The sequence below is a fragment of the Trichoplusia ni genome, chromosome 21 (genome assembly GCF_003590095.1).
Source record: "Trichoplusia ni isolate ovarian cell line Hi5 chromosome 21, tn1, whole genome shotgun sequence".
Taxonomy (NCBI): Eukaryota; Metazoa; Arthropoda; class Insecta; order Lepidoptera; family Noctuidae; genus Trichoplusia; species Trichoplusia ni.
The window spans coordinates 2946126-2965291 of record NC_039498.1 but is presented as its reverse complement, the minus strand read 5'-3'; the positions used below and the strand labels follow the sequence as shown (position 1 = coordinate 2965291).

At 34.6% G+C, this 19166-nt stretch overlaps 1 non-coding gene across 1 annotated transcript; it reads left to right on the top strand.

The window, feature by feature from the left end:
• Positions 1-7306: 7306 nt before the first annotated feature.
• Positions 7307-7379, top strand: Trnaa-agc. The gene has a single exon. It is a non-coding gene; the product is annotated as a tRNA-Ala (tRNA).
• Positions 7380-19166: the final 11787 nt, after the last annotated feature.

Below are 19166 nucleotides of genomic sequence, written 5' to 3'. Positions count from 1 at the left end.
CATTTTTGTTTTATTACGTTTCCTTATATAACGAACGACCGATAATAATATAGTTCTATGAATACTTTATAAACAACAAGTACGTACATCTACAAAACCAATAACTTCCAAGATCCTATAGCTTTTCCTTTGATTATTGGAACTTGCACAAGTAATGGAATCAAAGGTAGCCGTCTAACAATCTGTACGGTTGAATTCTTTCGAAAAGCGTAGCACATCCTCTCCTGTAATACTAAAGCCGTGTGTCTCAAAGAAACTTGAAACTTGAGTAAAATGCATCCGGAATGAAAGGCCACGTTCCAGTCAACGATAAAACTCTAAAGTGAGCGGCCGTTGCCCAGATTAATGTATTACCAAGATTACTTTAAAAATGGGATTGGTTTGAAAGGAGTAAAAGGGCAAGAGACAAAGTATTCATGTGATCATAATTATACGATAACGACTGGAGATAAATAAATATTTAATAATACGCACGTGAATATTATCGCGTGACTGACCATCAAATTATTACCTACATTGAGACAATCTGGTCATGTGCTACAACGGCAATAAACAAACCGAGGGAATCGAAAGAGATGTGCATAAAACGCTTCGGTACATTGTTCAGGTGCCTAGGTAAATTGCTATCCAAAATATCTGATGTTTACTAAGATAATGTAAAAATATCACACCTACATCGACATAGCTACCGAAGCGAGATAGAGAAGTGTTTCTTCTTTCTCACGACCTATCTGCCTCTTGTGGAACTATTAAGTTTCAAGGCATTTAAAAAAAGCGACTTCCGCAGTAAAGAATTTAATCATTCTTTCGCGGGGAGTTTCACAATAAGCACAAATCTACCCAGAGAGATTTTATTAGCTTTGAAATTGCAAGCGACATATGAAGAGGTGTTATAAAAACCGGCACTATGGGAGCAGTTGGCTTCCAAACGGGCAAGAGGAGATCCTTCCTTTTTGTAAAGTAATACCTACGTAATTCAACTATTTAAAACGAACCGTCACTCTGAGCTTGATGCCGGACGTAAAGAACTGAACACCAGCAAGCAACTACCAGAATGGTTAATTCTCATGCCTGCTTCATGCTAGAATCTTCTCTTAGATCGTTGGTTAAAGTACACGCGGCCCGATTCTCATCAATATGTAGGTAAATCTTAAACAAACCACCAAGTCTTATTAAAATCGGTACAGGCAGAGACTAGAAAGAAGGAGGTGTTACTCTGAAAACGTATCTATTCTTTTCACATTTAATATGAAATTACTTTTCGTGTTAGCAATATTGATTGCGTAATATCAACCTACTCGGAATCCAGAGCGCAATAGATAGATCAACAACTTCCATTCGCGGCATTTCCATGAAATGTTACATGGGAATGCTCGATAAAGACGGAATAAAATTAGTTTTGCATTGGTTGCCCGATGCTATAAAGGTCGTGGGATAGATATTATGTACATAATACATATATACATCTGGAACTGCACTTGTGTGTCAAGTGAAAAGTATTGCGTTGAATATTCCATATGAGTAAGAAAAATAAGACTAGAAAGGATAAAAATCGACCTAGGTATTTTTGCCACCTATATCTTCCTCTTTGTAGGTTCACAGGAAATCAAGTAAATAGTTACCTACCCCTTGTTTTGTTAGCTACCTTACTACCTATCATTTATAAACAAATACAAGAATACATAAAAAACAAGGTGAAACTTACGTACACAGTTTAACGGTACTGTGTTTAGTACTTGCTCCAAATGTACCTACCTAATGTTTATTAAGGTTTCATTTCTGTGCATAAAATGCTCAGGAGAAAAGGTCAAAGACTTAAAGTTTAATGCGTTATGTTGCATTTTTTTGCCATCCATAGCCGTGCGCAACTCTCCAATGACAGTAAACGACTGAATGAAAAAGTTATATAATGAGATGCTAAAGTTTTAGGAAAAACAAAACGTGAATTCCAAAATTCTTTCGCCTATCTTAAATCCTATCACGTATATTATATTCTATCACTTAAATCACTTCGGACGAAAAGAAGCCTTGTCTCTATGTCTGCAATCACTTTAATTAAGTTAGGTTACCTCTGCCGTAACTTTCATTGTACACGTAACTTTCATAAAGCAACAACAACATAAATTAAGTTGATTAAAAAGTTATAACGGAACAAATAATTTTCTTAGGTATCTGGAAATACTTAGTGCACATCCTCGAAATAGAATAGAGCGAGTCAGTTACAGCGCTCATAGCAATCACCTATTGTTTTGTTTGTATTCATTCTTCCTGTACGTCACTCACAACGTCTATCATAGTTTATAGTAGGTACTTTATAGTTTAAAGATACAGTATGAGGTAACGTCTTCGCAACTGTTTTTATTTTTATAATTACATACAGGTTTGATCTCAACGTCGACATTTATTTAAAAGAAAATGGATTGGTGTGAATCAGTTTTTATTGCATTTTTTATAATTCTATTAATGTGTGTTACTTTCTCAACGCAGTTGAAATGTTTTTCTATAGAATGTGTATTTAGGGCCCATTTTTGTATACAATATAGTATTGCTTTACATATTTCGCACTTCCCAAATATTTTTGGATCACTCAGTCTATAAATGCCTGTCAATATTTGTTATAAAACAGCTGTGCTATATAGAAGAATGTAATTACTAAACGCATTTAGTTTGACGTTTGTAAAGTTGTGTGCGACAGCGACAGTGGAGTGTTTTTCCATTTCGTGTCAGTTTTAATTAGATAAATTTTTTGATTTGTGTTATTGTATTAGTTGATTTATAGTTAACAAACATTAAACTGTGCTCAAACTGTTCTAGTGTCAGTTTTAAGAACTTTAAAGTAGTTTTAGCTAGTTCGGTGCCAAAAATCAAACTTATAAATAACTTCTTGAAGTTTCCATGCTTTACAACAAGGAATGGCAGATTTTCTCAACGAGCCTAGTACTTCGCAGTGTTACCAGTAAGTGTTTATTATTTGTATTTTTTATTTGTTTTTTACAAGAAACTAAATTATGTGCATATTGTACACTTTTATATTTGAGTAACTCAATAGAATATTGAACTTTTAAAGAAAAAATTTTGGCGGTCTACATTATTTATAGTAAGTAAACAAAATTAATTTGACGTTATTTAGACGACTCTTTAGGCATAATTAACTCCTAAATTTTTAGCGCAGCCTAATTGTTAACTTTTACGAAAGTACAAAATCATGAATAACTATTATTTGTAGTGGCAAACTTATAAATTTCTTATACTTTTACTGTTCTATAAATAGTAAGTGAAAGATCCTTTCAAAACTTTTTATGTTGCTTAACTCTGGTCTCAATATAATAATATACGTTATGGACTTCATGAAATATGTATCTAATGAAGAAATGCTTTAAATAGACAACTTAAAATAAAGGAATTAAAATACTTCTGTCATGGTGATAATTATAAAATTTTGTTTGTCTTTCATTTAAACAAAAACTTAAATTCCTTGTATGTGTATGTTCAATGTACTACATAATTAATATTTATAGTTTTTCTTTGTTTTATATATTTCTTCATAACTGATGAACTAATACACACATAGTTTAATAAGACAAATGTAAAAACATAACATAACATAAAATAATGGAACATAAAAAACTGTAATTCTGTAACAAGTAAATATCAGCTTTTAATAGTTATTGGAATATATATTTGCTTTATTATAATTATGTTAAGGATGAATATTGTTATCATAGACAACTAACAGTTGCTAAAAACTTTTTAAAATGAATAAGAGAAGTTAGAAGTTTATTATGAAATAATAATTTAAAAAAAAACCGAACTGCAAATAAAAATCATCTAAATAATAAGGCTGCAACATGCAATCCTTGATTAATTGATTATGAAAGTCACATTAAATTTTAAGTATGTCAAAGGCATTTCGACGATGATCGGATCATCAGATTGATTTCAACATCGAGACCAGGTAAAAGCCAAATTCAGTTCACCTGGCTCTACTGACTTTTGCATGGCTACTTAAATAATAGATTCTTTTATTGATAAAAAAAACAATGATTTTATTGATTTCAAGATAATATGTTGTAATTAAACCGTCTCAAGTGAATAATATGAACCCTGGTTTTAAACATGTCCCTTACAGTTATAAGATGAAAGAGATTTAAGAGTATGCTATTCACATGGATAAGTGTCATAAAGATCTGAGTAAAGCTGCGGTGTCCTATGAGAGCCTGGTACTTTTAGCCGCATTGAATTATTATAAAAAAATGTATTTAAAAAAAACCGATGATAAGTCTGGTACTATTTGGTACTCGTAAAAATTACCTATGTTATAATTTAGGTGGATTAAGCTGAACATAAACCAATCAAAGTTATATAAGCTAGGTATATTGGTAGTTCGTCAGTTAAACGTCAATGTTGCCTAATGATGTATGCACTTAGCGGTCATCCATTGATAACAATGAAATTCGTGATTCATATCAAATTGCATTCGGCGAAACCCCAGGTATGACGTACTACATAATTTTTTGTAGTAATAGGATTAGGCTATTATTCGTTTAGAACTACGTACGTAGCATTTATTCTAACATGGTGTAGTAGCCACCGCGGTAGCCGCAACGCATTGCTCTACACTCATTACGTGTGCTATGACCTCTTTGAACATAACCGCTGCTATTGAGGAAGCGAGAGCGCGCGTGACGCTACGCACAGTCGTCTTGCTTCCACACAGCAGTTCAAAAGAACAGAGCATTCTCCAACCAATATGTCGAACACACAAAGCCTGACAAAGCTCATACACTGACCCTGTTGCTAACAGAATATTGGTGACGAAACCATATCAAATAACAGGTAAGATAGTGCATCAAAGCAAAGGCAAGACAAGTATATTATATGCACAACAGGTTTGTATTCGCATTTAGGTCACTTTGTTGATAAATTTGCTACATTACAGAATAATTGCATACCTATATGTATTACACAGACGTTTACCCGGTGTAAATTATTAATGTGCATAATTAATACATACAACAATGAAATTTGATTAGATTACCGAATTTTGATATGATAGCAAGCATATTTGCAGGTTAAGGTTTCATATTTTTTGAATGCACGTCAGTTTCTGCAAAGCGATGAATGTGAGAAACAAGCTATAATTAATTGTTTAAATATTGGGTTAAATAGATATTTTGTTACTGTAGGTACTATAGTTTATCCAGGGACCGGACAACCCCACTTTAGAGTTAAGCCGTTTGACAGAGTAACCCGTACACGGGGTAACTCATATCGCAGTGTTACCTTTTGTTCGAGTTACATCCTCGAAACCCAGCGAAATGGTTAACACCTTCATTATGGTAACCACGTGAAGGGGTTAACCCCTTCAATAACTTAACCCTTTGAAGTGGTTACCTTCACGAAAGGCTTTTATTCGTGTTACCCTGAATTACCCACTAAACTTGAGCTGCATACTTGCACCCTAGCGGCCCCTCATTGCTTTACTAAGACTAAAGCTGATTTTCTTCTATCGCCGACGCGTCGCGCCGCGACTCGCGCCTCTCGGACAAACTACCTACGCGCGAAACGTCGCGTCATGTCAGCATGATCAGAAAACCAGCCATATAGGTAGCTGGCTGTTGCCCGCGACTTCGTCCGCGTGGTTAGAAGATATAAGTTAGGAATTTTTGAACGAAAGCCCTCGAAGATTAATATTTTTCCCCGTATTTGCCACATTTTCCATTAAATCTTCGCTCCTATTAGTTGCGTAATTTTATACACCTAGCCTAAAACCTTCCTCGATTATTGGTCTATTGAACACAAAATGAGATCAAATTTTTTAGATGAAATTATTTATAATAATTTAAAAAAAATCGAAAACAAGTTTTTTTTTCATTTTTTGCATTTTCTGAGAAGATTTGACGGGTGAATTTTCGATTGAAAATTAGTGTTTTTTTATATTAATTCAAAATAAGGTGAAAAAATAAATATTTTTAATCAAATAAATTACAGCGTATTTGGGACACAAAAAAGTAAGTTTTCACCAAATTTCGTTACAAAAATAAATTTTTGTAAAAGATAAAAATTAAAACCACAATCTTGGTTTTTTGGATTTTTCACATAAATTTTGAGGTTATGTGAAAAAAATGTAAACACAAAAGTTTTAGATCTTTTTATTACCTACAACTTTGCCATTTGACTTTTTTCGATACGAATTTTACTTTTGCCGGAAATCGGGAAAAACCGTTTTTTACTCTTCAAACGTCACTCCCACCCCCTTCCCGACCTCAGATCGCTCGTAAATTATTTTTCCTTTCATCCTTATTACATATTATAAAACAAAGTCCCCCGCCGCGTCTGTCTGTCTGTCTGTCTGTCTGTTCGCGATAAACTAGAAAAGTACTGAACGGATTTTTATGCGGTTTTCAACAATAGGTAGAGCAATTCTTGAGGAAGGTTTTAGTGTATAATAAGTTTAGGTTTTGTGTAAACTGACGATATTACAAGGATATTAGTTAAACATGTCGAAAAAAATTAAGCCATTCGAGAGCTTTCCTCGAGAACGCTGCCAAAACCTTTTGAGTTAAAAACAAAACAAGGTATGGCGGGTTTGTACCTCTTTAATAGATCTACAAAAAAGTCCGCGGTGGTATATGTCTATCTTCCAAGGATAACCCACAATAACCATTTTTATGTGTTTTCTTAATAAAGTAAAATTATGGGTTATTTACGAACCTATTTTTAACAATACAGTATTAATCCTTATCCAAATAAATAAGTTAGAAATATTATGCATGTAATATAGAACAAAATTGCCTTTTACACTACACCAAAAAAGTTAATAGGTAATGAGTTATCGTAATATTAAAATCTCCGCGCGAGAAATTAAAAAGCGATGAAACGTAGCGAAGATATCGTTGGCATCTATATACTAAGATATAAAGCTGAAGAGTTTGTTTGTTTGTTTGAACGTTCAAATTGAAAAAATATTTTTGTGTTGAATAGACCATTCATCGAGGAAGGTTTTAGGCTATATATCATCAAGCTGCGACCAATAGGAGCGAAGAAAAAGTCATAACTTATATCTTCTAACCACGCGGATGAAGTCGCGGGCAACAGCTAGTTTCTCTATAAGTCCTGCATATCTACACTAATATTATAAAGAGGAAAGATTTGTTATTATTTTTATGTTTTAAAACATACTATGGATAATAACATCAAGACACAACAAACACTTTCCCCTAAGGTTTACCAGTCAAATTCTATGACTACAATAAAAGTAGGTCACGTACTTCAACAGAACACCTATTCTGATATATATTCCACGGGGAGCGTAGCTCAATGGTTAGAGCGTTCGCTCAGCAAGCGAGAGGTACCGGGATCAAAACCCGGCGCTCCCATGCTTGGATTGTACAAGGTTTTGTTATTTTTTACGTTTTTTTTTTCCTATTATTGCCACATAAAAGTTTTACCCACAAGGTTACGCGAGAATTAAAAGTAGTTGTACAAATAAAGAATATTTTTAGTATTATAAAGCTAAAGAGTGTTTGTTTAGCCGAGCAAATCTCAGGAACTTCTGGTTCAGTTGAATCTTTTTGTGTTCAATAGACCATTCATTGAGGAAGGTTTTAGGCTACATAACATCACGCTGCAACTAATAGGAGCGAAGATATAATGGAAAATGTGGCAAAAACGGGGAAAAATATTCATCTTCGAGGGCTTTGGTTCAAAAATTAGTAACATATCTTCTAACCACGCGGACGAAGTCGCGGGCAACAGCTTATAATAATATTCCCCTACTCTTCTAGTGGGTTTCATCCTACTATTATTATTTTTTGGTTTTAAAAATTATCGACCCTGGTCTACAAGTATAGACACGAAAAATATATATCACAACGTTTGAAATGTGCGACAAGCAAAATTAAACTGTAAGATCATATCCACAATGATTTTTATTCCATGTTTACAAATGCAACAACGGCGCCGCTGGGCGGTAAGATGTCACGTGCGCTCGTGGTTATACTATTTTCAAACTAATGTCTATGACAAAGAGTGCATATTACACTGTCTTAGGTTGGAGTGGGTTACCCTGTTACAGTGTTACAGGGTAGCGAAAGGGTAACCTGTTCGGAACAGGGTTACAGTAATCCGTTCGAAGGTGTAACATATATCATAGGGTTTTTTCTTGAAGCGCTCAAAAAAACCCCTTCAAAAACCCTTTCAATGAGTATCCGGCCAGTCCCTGAGTTTATCAGATGTCGCGTCTTGACTTAGCTTGTTGATAACGTTGAATAGCCAATTTATTGACTGAACTCATTTATAATATTGGTTGTTTCGCCTTTCAATCGATATTAATTCACATCCGACATTCAATTGTCAAATCAATTAGTCTCATCAATTTGATGTCATCGGTTGTTTATCAATCCTGACTACAATCGTAAAAGGTAATACCGGGGTACATAGGGAAGTAAAGGAAAAGGCCTGTATGCTGTCGTGGTACGGTACTGGCATCGATGTTGATGGATGTTTGGTGCAAAAACGACAAAAAGTATGACGTATTGTGGGGTAACTTAACTAGTTACCCCAAAATATGTCATAAGTATTTTTTCGCCTCCTTTCTTTGGGGTCTAAGTAACAATCAATACTAATCAAACGACCCCGATTCGATGGAGTTAACGCAATAGTACAGTTCCTACATCGACCTTTCAGGTTCAGATCAGTTGCATGTCATCATAATGTTGCATTGTCACGGAATACACATGCATGATGCAAAATTCAAAAAGCCCATATTGAATTCGGAAAGTAGGTCACATCACTCACATCTAACTTACAATGATTTACTATAGGCAAAGGTAAAAATAACAGCTCGTCAAATACAACTCGTTTCAAATCCGTAAAATTCATATTATGCGAAGGTTAATTGTCGTCCACAGTACTGTGTTGTCTGTGTTCTATGGATAAAACAATGCCCACGTTTAATAGCAAGTATAACAATACCCATATACTTCTCGGACTTGTAATAACATGGTATTTTACATTCAACTTATCAAAAGGAGTTGAATGGTTTTCAAGGTGACGAGATGTTTAGCACTACGTAAAGGTCACTGGTAAGTCTACTTTAGATGGTCTGTAATATTACTAATATTACTATTTGGGCACTGGTTGAAGATAGTCCTCTTTAGTAAAATAATAGTATTTTTTAATATTGTTTGCATCAAAATAAACGATAGTAAAAAAAGTTCGTGAACTTGTGATAGAAATCAGCAAAATCAAATTATGGTCATAATTTTGTTGTCAATGTAAATATCTATCGGCTTTTCGCTTTAGTAGGCGTCATAGTCAGCAGATATTAGCGGTCCGTTCACAAATAAGTACACATAACCTTTGACAACTTTTTATTTTATTATTATTATTACCTAAAACTTGTTATGTACCGTGTGCAAGTTTAGAAGCTCCTTCTAAAGTGTGTTATTAGATACTAATGACACATATCATATTCATACAAGCCCAATGTGGTAGTCAAATCATGGAATCGTAACAAATATATTTAAAATTTATTGTAATTTCGAATGGTATGGTGATTTATTTTGTTTTGGAAGGAGTTACTAACAACAACAGACAAGCAAACTTGGGGGGCGCTAGGTCCGCATTGTTTTAGTGGCTGGAGTTCTGGCTTTTCTTAACCGGTCTACTAGTACAGGTCACAGCGAGTTATCACTCATCATTAAACATTCTACTAATATTATAAACGCGAAAGTTTGTATGTATGGATGCTTCTTCCTCTTTCACCAGGGCGGGATTTAGAGTAGGGCAACTGGGGCGAAAACCCCGGGGCCTCCACAATAGAGAAATCGGAAAAAAAATCTTTCATATTTCGTCTGGTAAACCTAGTAAACATATTTTCCTTTGATATTTTTTTTTCGCTTTTACCTTTACCTATACCAATTTTTTACCTGCATAATTGTTCATTTTATTTGGAAAATAATTTGGGGCAAGGGGGCCTCCACTCCTTTGTTGCCCCGAGGCTCTGGACCCCTAAATCCGGCCCTGTCTTTCACGCAAAATACAATCGGGATAAAAATCATCCTGTGTTAATCCTGGTTATAAACTATCTGTGTACCAAGTTCGTCAAAATTCGTTCAGTGGTTTTTGCGTGAAAGAAGAATACACATCCATACATACAAACGTTCGCTTTTAAAATTTTAGTAGGATGAATTCCCCTCGAGATCCCATATTCGAAACATAATTGTAAAATAATATGTTTCTGTATTGCGTTCGTGCACTTACGTGTAAACTCACATAACGCATTATAAAACTATGGAGTCTTTGAAACATGAATAACAAACGAATAAATATGGATTTGGACCAATAACAGAGAACAGTCAAACAGGTCACACAATGTATTAGAAAACATCGGAACAACGACCATAGTGATACATATTTAACAGACGCAATGTTACTAAAATAAAACCGCCGACTGGGGAAGTAGCGAAGAATGCTTTCATAACAAAAACATAATAATAACTAGACATAAAATATAAAGAGGTTATAGTCTAATTATTAATAGTCTACGTAGGTAGCTGTCTAAAAAAATGAAATGAGAATGAAATTTCCTTCGATTTCTAAGCCTTTGGATTTTATAGAAAAAAATGTTGAATTTTATAAATTGTTAAGAACAATACGAAATGTTGGATTTGAACTTGGAGCATAGTCTGAAAAAGAAACCAACTGTTAGTTAAATAAATACCTTAACAATCATTTACTTCAATAGTTTTATGATGGATTTGAGATGTGTGTAAAACAGCAAAGCACTGAGAGCAATAGCATGTAGAGCTGAAAAGCACAAAGCTTATTATTCACGATAATCCCCACTATACGCGGCTCTCTAAACCACTTAGTATGGAATCCAGCTATACGTCACAGGTGATCTATACCACTTCAGTATTAATGAGGTCGGACAATTCGGAGAGCAATTTGCACACCATACATGGATGCCTCGAAATCGTACCCAATTTACAGATTCCATGTAACAGTAATCATATTATTGGTAACGTAGTTTAGGATGAGCCCCGAACAGATTCCTGCTTGTACCTATGAATCTATGTGTGTAAATTGATAATTAGACATTATTCTAAGAAGACTGTAACGTTGAGGCTGTTAATCTCGAGAAAAACTTTTACCGATGTTACATATAATAATGAAATCTGAATTTTTTTTTGAAGTGAAACTACTTTATGCGCGCATACCGGGGTCACGCCGGTATGCAACGGAAGGGTCGAAAAAGAGAGAGAGAGAGCGATCGAGACCGATTGAGAGAGAGTAAGACAGGGCGAACGAGCAAGTGAGAAGAATTGCGAGAAAAAGTGAGACAGAGCGAACGTCGTATCACGCACAGTGTTATGGAGTGAGAGGTGGTAGAGAGCTATAGTGAGAAAGATTGAACGAGAGAGAGAACACTGGATATCGAGAAATAATACACGCTATTCGTTTACTAGTTAATTATTTATATTTTAATTACAATTAAATTCCCAACCTATCTACCTTTATCTCTTCGTCTTAGTCTTGGAAATCTAAAGTTTTAGATTTGTACAAATAAAAACAAGATTTATAAATTACTTCGCCAAAGAAGTTTCGTTTCTGACGTAAGTACTTTGTAAGCACGGATTTTTTTTTGAGTATTATATTACCAGTCATGCAGCGAGCAATGTTTTTGTCACAAGTCCTCTCCACGGCATCCTCTGTTGGGTTTCCCCTCAGCCGCTGCAGTGAGGGGCGGCCAGACTCTTTGCCCTGCTGCGTAATTTCATTAGACGGAAGGGTTAAGGCAGTCGAGACTGCGTTAAGATAGTTTTTGCTGCGCATCACGTTATGCGTTTAAACGCATGATTTGCAACAGTCAACTACGGCATCGTAGCTCTTAAAAAAATAAAATGATTTTAAGTGGAAATATCGATCAAATAATCCACTAAAACTTAAACCGGATTACAGTTTTCTGCAAAATAAAATTTGATCAAACATTCGGTCCATTTGCCAATTTACCATGATGCCAGTTTGGATACTCAATTATTTTATGAAGTAACTCATCCATGTTTGTTTTTATTATTATTCCATTAGGGTCTGCAGCCTGTGGATTTATTTAAATTAATAAAAATCGGAATAATTTGATTCCATTGATTTAACGTATCCCGTTATTTAAAATAGTGATTGACTGTTGTTCGTAGAAATCATAACGCACGGCCGTTATTACAAAATAAAATCTGAATTCACAGTAATTATAAGTATATTATTAAATTAATAGTTTTGCTACTCGGAAACAATTTGTTTATATTATGCTACATATCATTAGTGGATTTCTGGTTCAATTAATTTGCAAATACAAATAAATACCCAAGGTACATTTCAAAATTATAAATATCACATTAGTGGAGAATTCCGGGTAGCTCTTCGAAATTAAAAAAAAACGCGTCCTCTTTTAAGGCAGTTGCCGATAATAGCGCAAAACAAAACTATTCAGATCGGTAAAATACGTGTAGTTAATTGTTTCGACTTAATTGTGGGAAAAATCTCAGGCATATGATATAATTTCCATAGGTGTCCGAAAAGGTTAAGTACAGTAGAGACTCAGCTGAGGGTTACCATGATTTGATTGACAAATCTCCGAAGAATATCGAGGAAAAGTTAATATTTGTAATAACGTTACATAAACACCATTAACAAGTTATCCGTTTTACAAGCGTATGTCAACTTATCTTGCCTTTTGTCAGTAATCAAATATTTTAAGTTAAATATGAGTTTCGGGACACTGATTGCTTTGCAATTATGCGTGCGTATGTATAATTAATATAATTATATTGCTTAAAGTGCAATATACTGATAATATGGACTTAATCCGATGCGATGAGCTTTGTTATTAAACAATAAAACTGACTGAGTTTTGGCTACTTAAATTCGTGTTGATAAAGACCATGATGCTAAAGCAAAAGCAACTACGATGGAAGTTGCAGTGGAAGTCGACTATTCAACTGCTATGAATATTATAAGAATGCCTTGAAACTTAATTTATGAGCTGACAGTTCTTTTGGGCCATTCAATTGATCTATAGTTGGTGAATAAAAGAAAAATAACTGACTTAAGAAACCATTTATAAAGTAAGTACCAATCAGTCGTACCAGTAATAAGACTTACTAATTTATATGAAGAATTAAATTCGGATTTTTAATGTTCTATGCTTTTTCGTGCTGGTAATTCCTAAAAATTGTGTACCTACTGAGTACTCAATTTAAAACACTTATTAATTGTATTTAGTTTCAAACGAACCTTAGTTTAAAGATATTTAACCATTGCTTAGTTTAGAGATATTTTACTTTAAATTTATTTTTTTCTAGTCGATGTTGGTACCTTATGTTATAATTATTTATTTCATAAGTTTTACGAATAAATTTCAACTGATACTAAGAATATGGATACTTTAAAGTAAAACTTAAACAAAGTTCTCATCAATTGTTAATCAATCATGAAAATCGATATTGGCCACATCACTTGTCAAAAACCTACTATCATTGCTTTGATGTTTGTCATTTGCGCTTGTGAAATTTTAACTAGAATAAAATTAAAAAGAAGATTAAATAATGCCAATGCCTATCTCAAATAATTTAAAACTAAAAACTATATATAAATTTAAGACGCCTCTATCATTTACTAAATTGTCTATTACAAGATTCCAAAGCAATAAACCATCGACAGCAGTTTGGTCAGCTGAATGAATCTGTGCAAAACCGAATGCGGGCGACAGAGGGCCGAAATGGCGCGCTTGTTTACTAACGTTTCTAACGTTTCGCTCCGGAAGCTGTAGATGGCGGTTCTAATATTAACCACCGTTCAATAAGCGCCCTCTTGTTGAGATTCGTCACGCTACTCTTGTCTCCTTAATTGCCGTGTGAAACCGATTAGGCGACTACCTAGCGTGACGACTTTGTAAATACAGTTCCTTTTCAGGACGTATAACGCACCAAGATATGTTACTGTGTTCGTACTTTATTAAAAATTACATGATGATTTAGTTCAAACTGTTGCTTACTTCATAGCTTAAAAATCCTCAAATAAAAGTCGTTATAATTAGGTACGGTATATCAGTAAATTTTAAACGGAATGTAACTAATTGAACGAAAAAAACTTATATATTGCTAGCTTCATAACAATTTAAAACATGATCAAGTATTACTCACGTCCATGCATTAAAGTTAACGACGACGTGCAGCCTAACATTTTGATGTCGGCCTGTCTTTCTACTCGACGTATGTTCGCTTGAATAATTAAATGATTGTGTCATAAGTCAGTGTAACGAGCATTACTAACTTCACTTCGCCGGACCGCCTGCTAGAGCTAGCTGCATGCAATGTAATTTACCACAGAATGAAAACACTTTTTGCTTAAGACAAAATCGTCCAAAAAAGGAGATTGTTGATACCTAGTTTTACACGCCGCGAATTAAATCTGATCCCCAAGCACAAAAGCTATCAATGAGGTATTAAAGCGTCACAGTTTATGATCCAAATTATTTCCTAAAAGCGAGGTTCTCAATACACTCTTTCGACTGGATGAACCTATTTTGTTGATTATTTTTTCTTTTGGCAAAATTATTTACCAACGAGTATATTGCTGAGACATTTCGCCTATTTTAAATACCAACTACAATATTGCTGCAACATTTCGCCGAGCATTTTCACGAGCTAATATGATGCGCTGCAAAGTTCGATATTTCAATAAAAGCAACGAATTATTACAGTTTAATGCTGACTCGCAGAACGAGACGACGTCATGCGTCGAACAACGTAGAACATTCGCACGAACTTTACCTGACTTGTAGAAAGTACGCACAACATAATGTAACAATTATTTTTTCTAGTGTATTACCTTAGTACCGTTGCGTTGCGTTTTAGGCTAAGTTTAATAGCGCTTTCTGACTTTTAATGGCATTAAATTGCAAGTGTTAGCGAAGCTTTACATTTACTGCAAATTCTTTAATTAAAGGACGATATACGAGATAAAAGAACATAACCGGTAAAGAGCAAGTCGGACTTGACTGATTTTACAAATGAGGTTTCCTTACAAATAGGCTAAATGGCCAGACAGCAGAGCCTAAGTAGGTAGTAGGGTGCCGTTCTTACGAAGTTCCGGTTATCTATAGACATTTATGACTTAATGTAATCAACTAGCTTTTCGCCCGCGGCTTCGCCCACGTCGAGGTCGATTATATCGCGTTTCCAAGAGAACTCTTCAAAATAATAAAACCGGGATAAAACTATCCTATGGTCATTCTCAAGGTCAACTCTATCTTTGTACCAAATTTCATTAAAATCAGTTCAGTGGTTTAGACGTGAAAGCGTGACAGACAGACAGACAGAGTTACTTTCGCATTTATAGTATTAGTATTGATAGCAGAAGCGGGAACGTATGGCACAATATCCGAAATCAAAAATCAAATCTCATTCAGAAATGAGATTTGATCCAATACCTGTAACATTGTTTCTGATGGGGAATGACTCGATCATATTAATGTAGATGTACTTCACACACTAACATTATTTTCTGTACTTCCTTAAATCACTTCACACTTTTATTTAAACTTTCTCATTGCGAATTATATATAGTTCCTCGCCTAAAGACACCTGAATTACTTCTAATATAATAAAAGTTAGGAACCCTACTTTTATACTTGCTTCGTGTAAGTAATTCTCTACATATTGATTCACTTAGTTAACTAAGGGGTAAAACGCAGATCATTAATAAAAAATATGAACTCCCCATGTTACGCAAACTGCACGCATTGACCCATGTGCAGCAAAAAACTAACTAGTTAAAATGTAACTCCAGGCAATTTTCATATATGTTAAACTAGTTTTACTTAAATGATTTTCTTTGAATTTATTTGGAATCTTTTAGCCAAATTATCCGACTTATCGTTTGATCAGGAAAGGGCAGAATATAATGTACAATTGAATTTCTCTAGGTAACTCAAATATGTTTCACTATCTTTTTTTATTTATTTGTTATGTGCATAGTTTTGAAGCACGCATTTTCCACTTTAACGGTTATACAAATAAATAAAAGTATTTCAATACAAATAAATATAGTATTGAAAAACTTTTAGCAAAGAGGTGACTTTCCGTCGTCCCTAAGTTGAACCCTCCCATAGAGAGATACTTGACTGTACGTGGGGTATGAGGCTCGGTGACCGATGCTCTGACCCACACCCATTTGGAATTACTGCCACTCTTGATATTATTAATTTTATTGAGTTAATAATACACAAGAAACGTATTTACGTAACGGGAAAATCAAAGGCAACTAAAGAATTTTAGCGGCAGTGTTAAAACAACAAATTAACTCAAACAACCCTTCCTTCCATTGTAATTTCTATCGGCCCTTTCCTCAATCAAAATTATAACATTGTAAAAGTTAAACGGCGGGTCTTCCCTAGCCATGGCAACGTGCCGACCACTTCGCCGAATCATATATTACCCTAAAGGGAAGCCAAACGCAGGCATCACGCGACAAAGTGTTATAATACTCTGGGGACCGTCTTGATTTTAACTTGTTGCTACTAAATGTGTAAATTGAGAAATAGGACCCTCGCATAATTACGGTAACACTTTGAAACGATTGTTTATAAGATCAAAAGGAACGAAAGTGCGAAACCCCTTTTTTCAAACTACTCCCTCTCTAAGGTCTTTAATCCTTGTATTGCAGGAGCTTTAACAAACATTCAAGTCACATGCACAAAAACACCTCAGGACAAGCATTCGTGGATCACATAAACTGGGTTTCGAACCCTACACACGTCGCGCACAGTGCGTTTGGCGTGGTGGCCGCAATCACTCGGCTAACAATGCCGTCAAACAGTTAATGTTGTTCCTTAGTTCACAATATTTCGCACAAGGACGCCCACGACGATATTAACTATTATTCAAGTTTGTTAATGTTTTCCGTTTAAACACTTCAGTTGCTACGTCTGACCATTGTGTAACACGTGCGTCATCTCTGTGTGAAATTCTTTGTCAACACCTCTGATGAATTTGTGTTTTAAAACTTTAATTTGTTGAGCGTTTGGTTTACTTAATTACTTAAAATTTTCTTTGAATATGAAAGCAATCACCACGATGTACGCAAAAATAAGTATCTGTCTCTACGAAACCGACGAATTCATTCTCAGCCTCCTGATGCGACGTTAGAAGAATACCAAATTTCTAATGAAATGCATGAAAAGCTAAAACAGCTAAAACAGTTACTTCGTTCCAAATTTTAAGGATTCTAAGTTTAAAAGAAGTACCCTGAACGGACAATACAGTGATCCTGTAAGGTTTCCGTTCATTCCATTCGAGGAAGGTAAACTTACAAAAAAAGAAATGGTTTATGTAAAATCGCGATACAAAAAGTTCCATGCTATCCTTACTTGACTACTCAGAACTTGTTGTTAAATAAAGAAAGCAGGGTGAAAGGACCAACTTTGTACGTCATTACGGAAATTATGTCTATCAAGCAGAACCACTTTTCACATTTCCTTGTCACGAAGACCCTTTACTATGAATTAGTGAGTATTGTTACCATTATGGCTGAAGGATTTTCCTTCGCGGCTTTTATCGACCGAAGTAAAATTAGAACAGGATCCAGGGGCTGATGTCTGCAGGGATATATGGAATAAATAATATGTTTTTTTTGCAGTTGTAATTATTGTAATTTAATTTTCAATCATTCGCTGATATGAATAGAATAGTGACGTCGGAAGACCAAAAAGGATACATGAAGCCGCATACAATAAAATAAAACAGATCCAATGCGAATTACGTTTATCTAATGTATACAGCAATTGTATGAAATAATACTAATATGTTATACGTAAATTAATTAATATTGGTAAATAAAAGCAGTAAAATAATCGAAATTGATGAAATGATTTTTATTTGTAAATGATTAACTATTTGCGCAAACTGACCGTAATGATACTTTCTTCCGCGAACCACGGTTTCAGCTGACAACATAATATTTTATATTCATAAAACATTTTCAAAAGTAAGTGTAAGCGAATGTTTTATTCGTAATGTATTTAAGATTTGTATCTTAAAAGACTCTTCTCAAGATAGGAAACATCAACGCGTACCTAGTCCGTCGCGGACGCCGCGGTCCTCATGTCTAACCCATGTCCATGCAATCATTTACGTGACCGTTTTGCCGTATTTAATTATATTACTTAAAAAAATACTTGAGTAAAAATTTATGACCGAATCAATGTTTCGATACATTTGTATGAGAAAAGTAGTTTTTCTTTGTTTTACGTCATACCGTTTGATATACCGTGTTAAATTCTCTTTGAACGTATACTTTAACAAAGACATAAAAAAAAACATATTTTAACCATTTGGTTGTATAACATTTTATTAGAGTCTACACTCTTCAGATTTTGACATTGATTGAAATCGAGTTCAATGAAATAACAGATTCCTACAGAAATCAGCTCCCGGATCTTAGACTAGGTGCACCCTTTTATTTATATTGGATGACCACTGCCTATTCTCGAACTAGGCAATTTAATTTTCTATCTTTCAAATTTAATATGATGTCCGACTGAAAAACAAAATGATAGAATAAATTCTGAAAAAAATGTAAGTAAATTCATATGTTTATCTAAAGATGAATTAACCGTAACTATGCGCACTTCAATATTTAGAGTATGTTATGCTTTGAGCCAATTGTTAGAGCCCGTGGCTACAATAGTACAATTTGATCGATCACAGGTTAAGCTTCTTTCAATACGGTCGGTGTGTAAATCATTATCAATGTCATAACGAGGTCCTCCGTGTTTCGGAAAACACGTTAAGTTTTGGGTCCTGGCTGTATATCATGTACATCTTAGACAGTCAGTTAGAAGAAAGAAAGTCTGTCAACCAGCTTTACTAAGGGGTATCTTGTTGCTCAGATGTCTGGGTTGAGGAGATCTGATAGGCTCCTTGTAAAACACTGGGACTTATCTGAATCTGGCTAGATTGAAAGCCGATCTCAATTTAGCTGGGAAAAAGCTAGGCTGATGACGATGCTTTTATTTAATTGTAGCGTAATTATTTTTCGTGTTCGACCTCAAGTTCTGTTATATAATTAAAGACAATGGACATTTAAAGAAAAGATAGGACTGC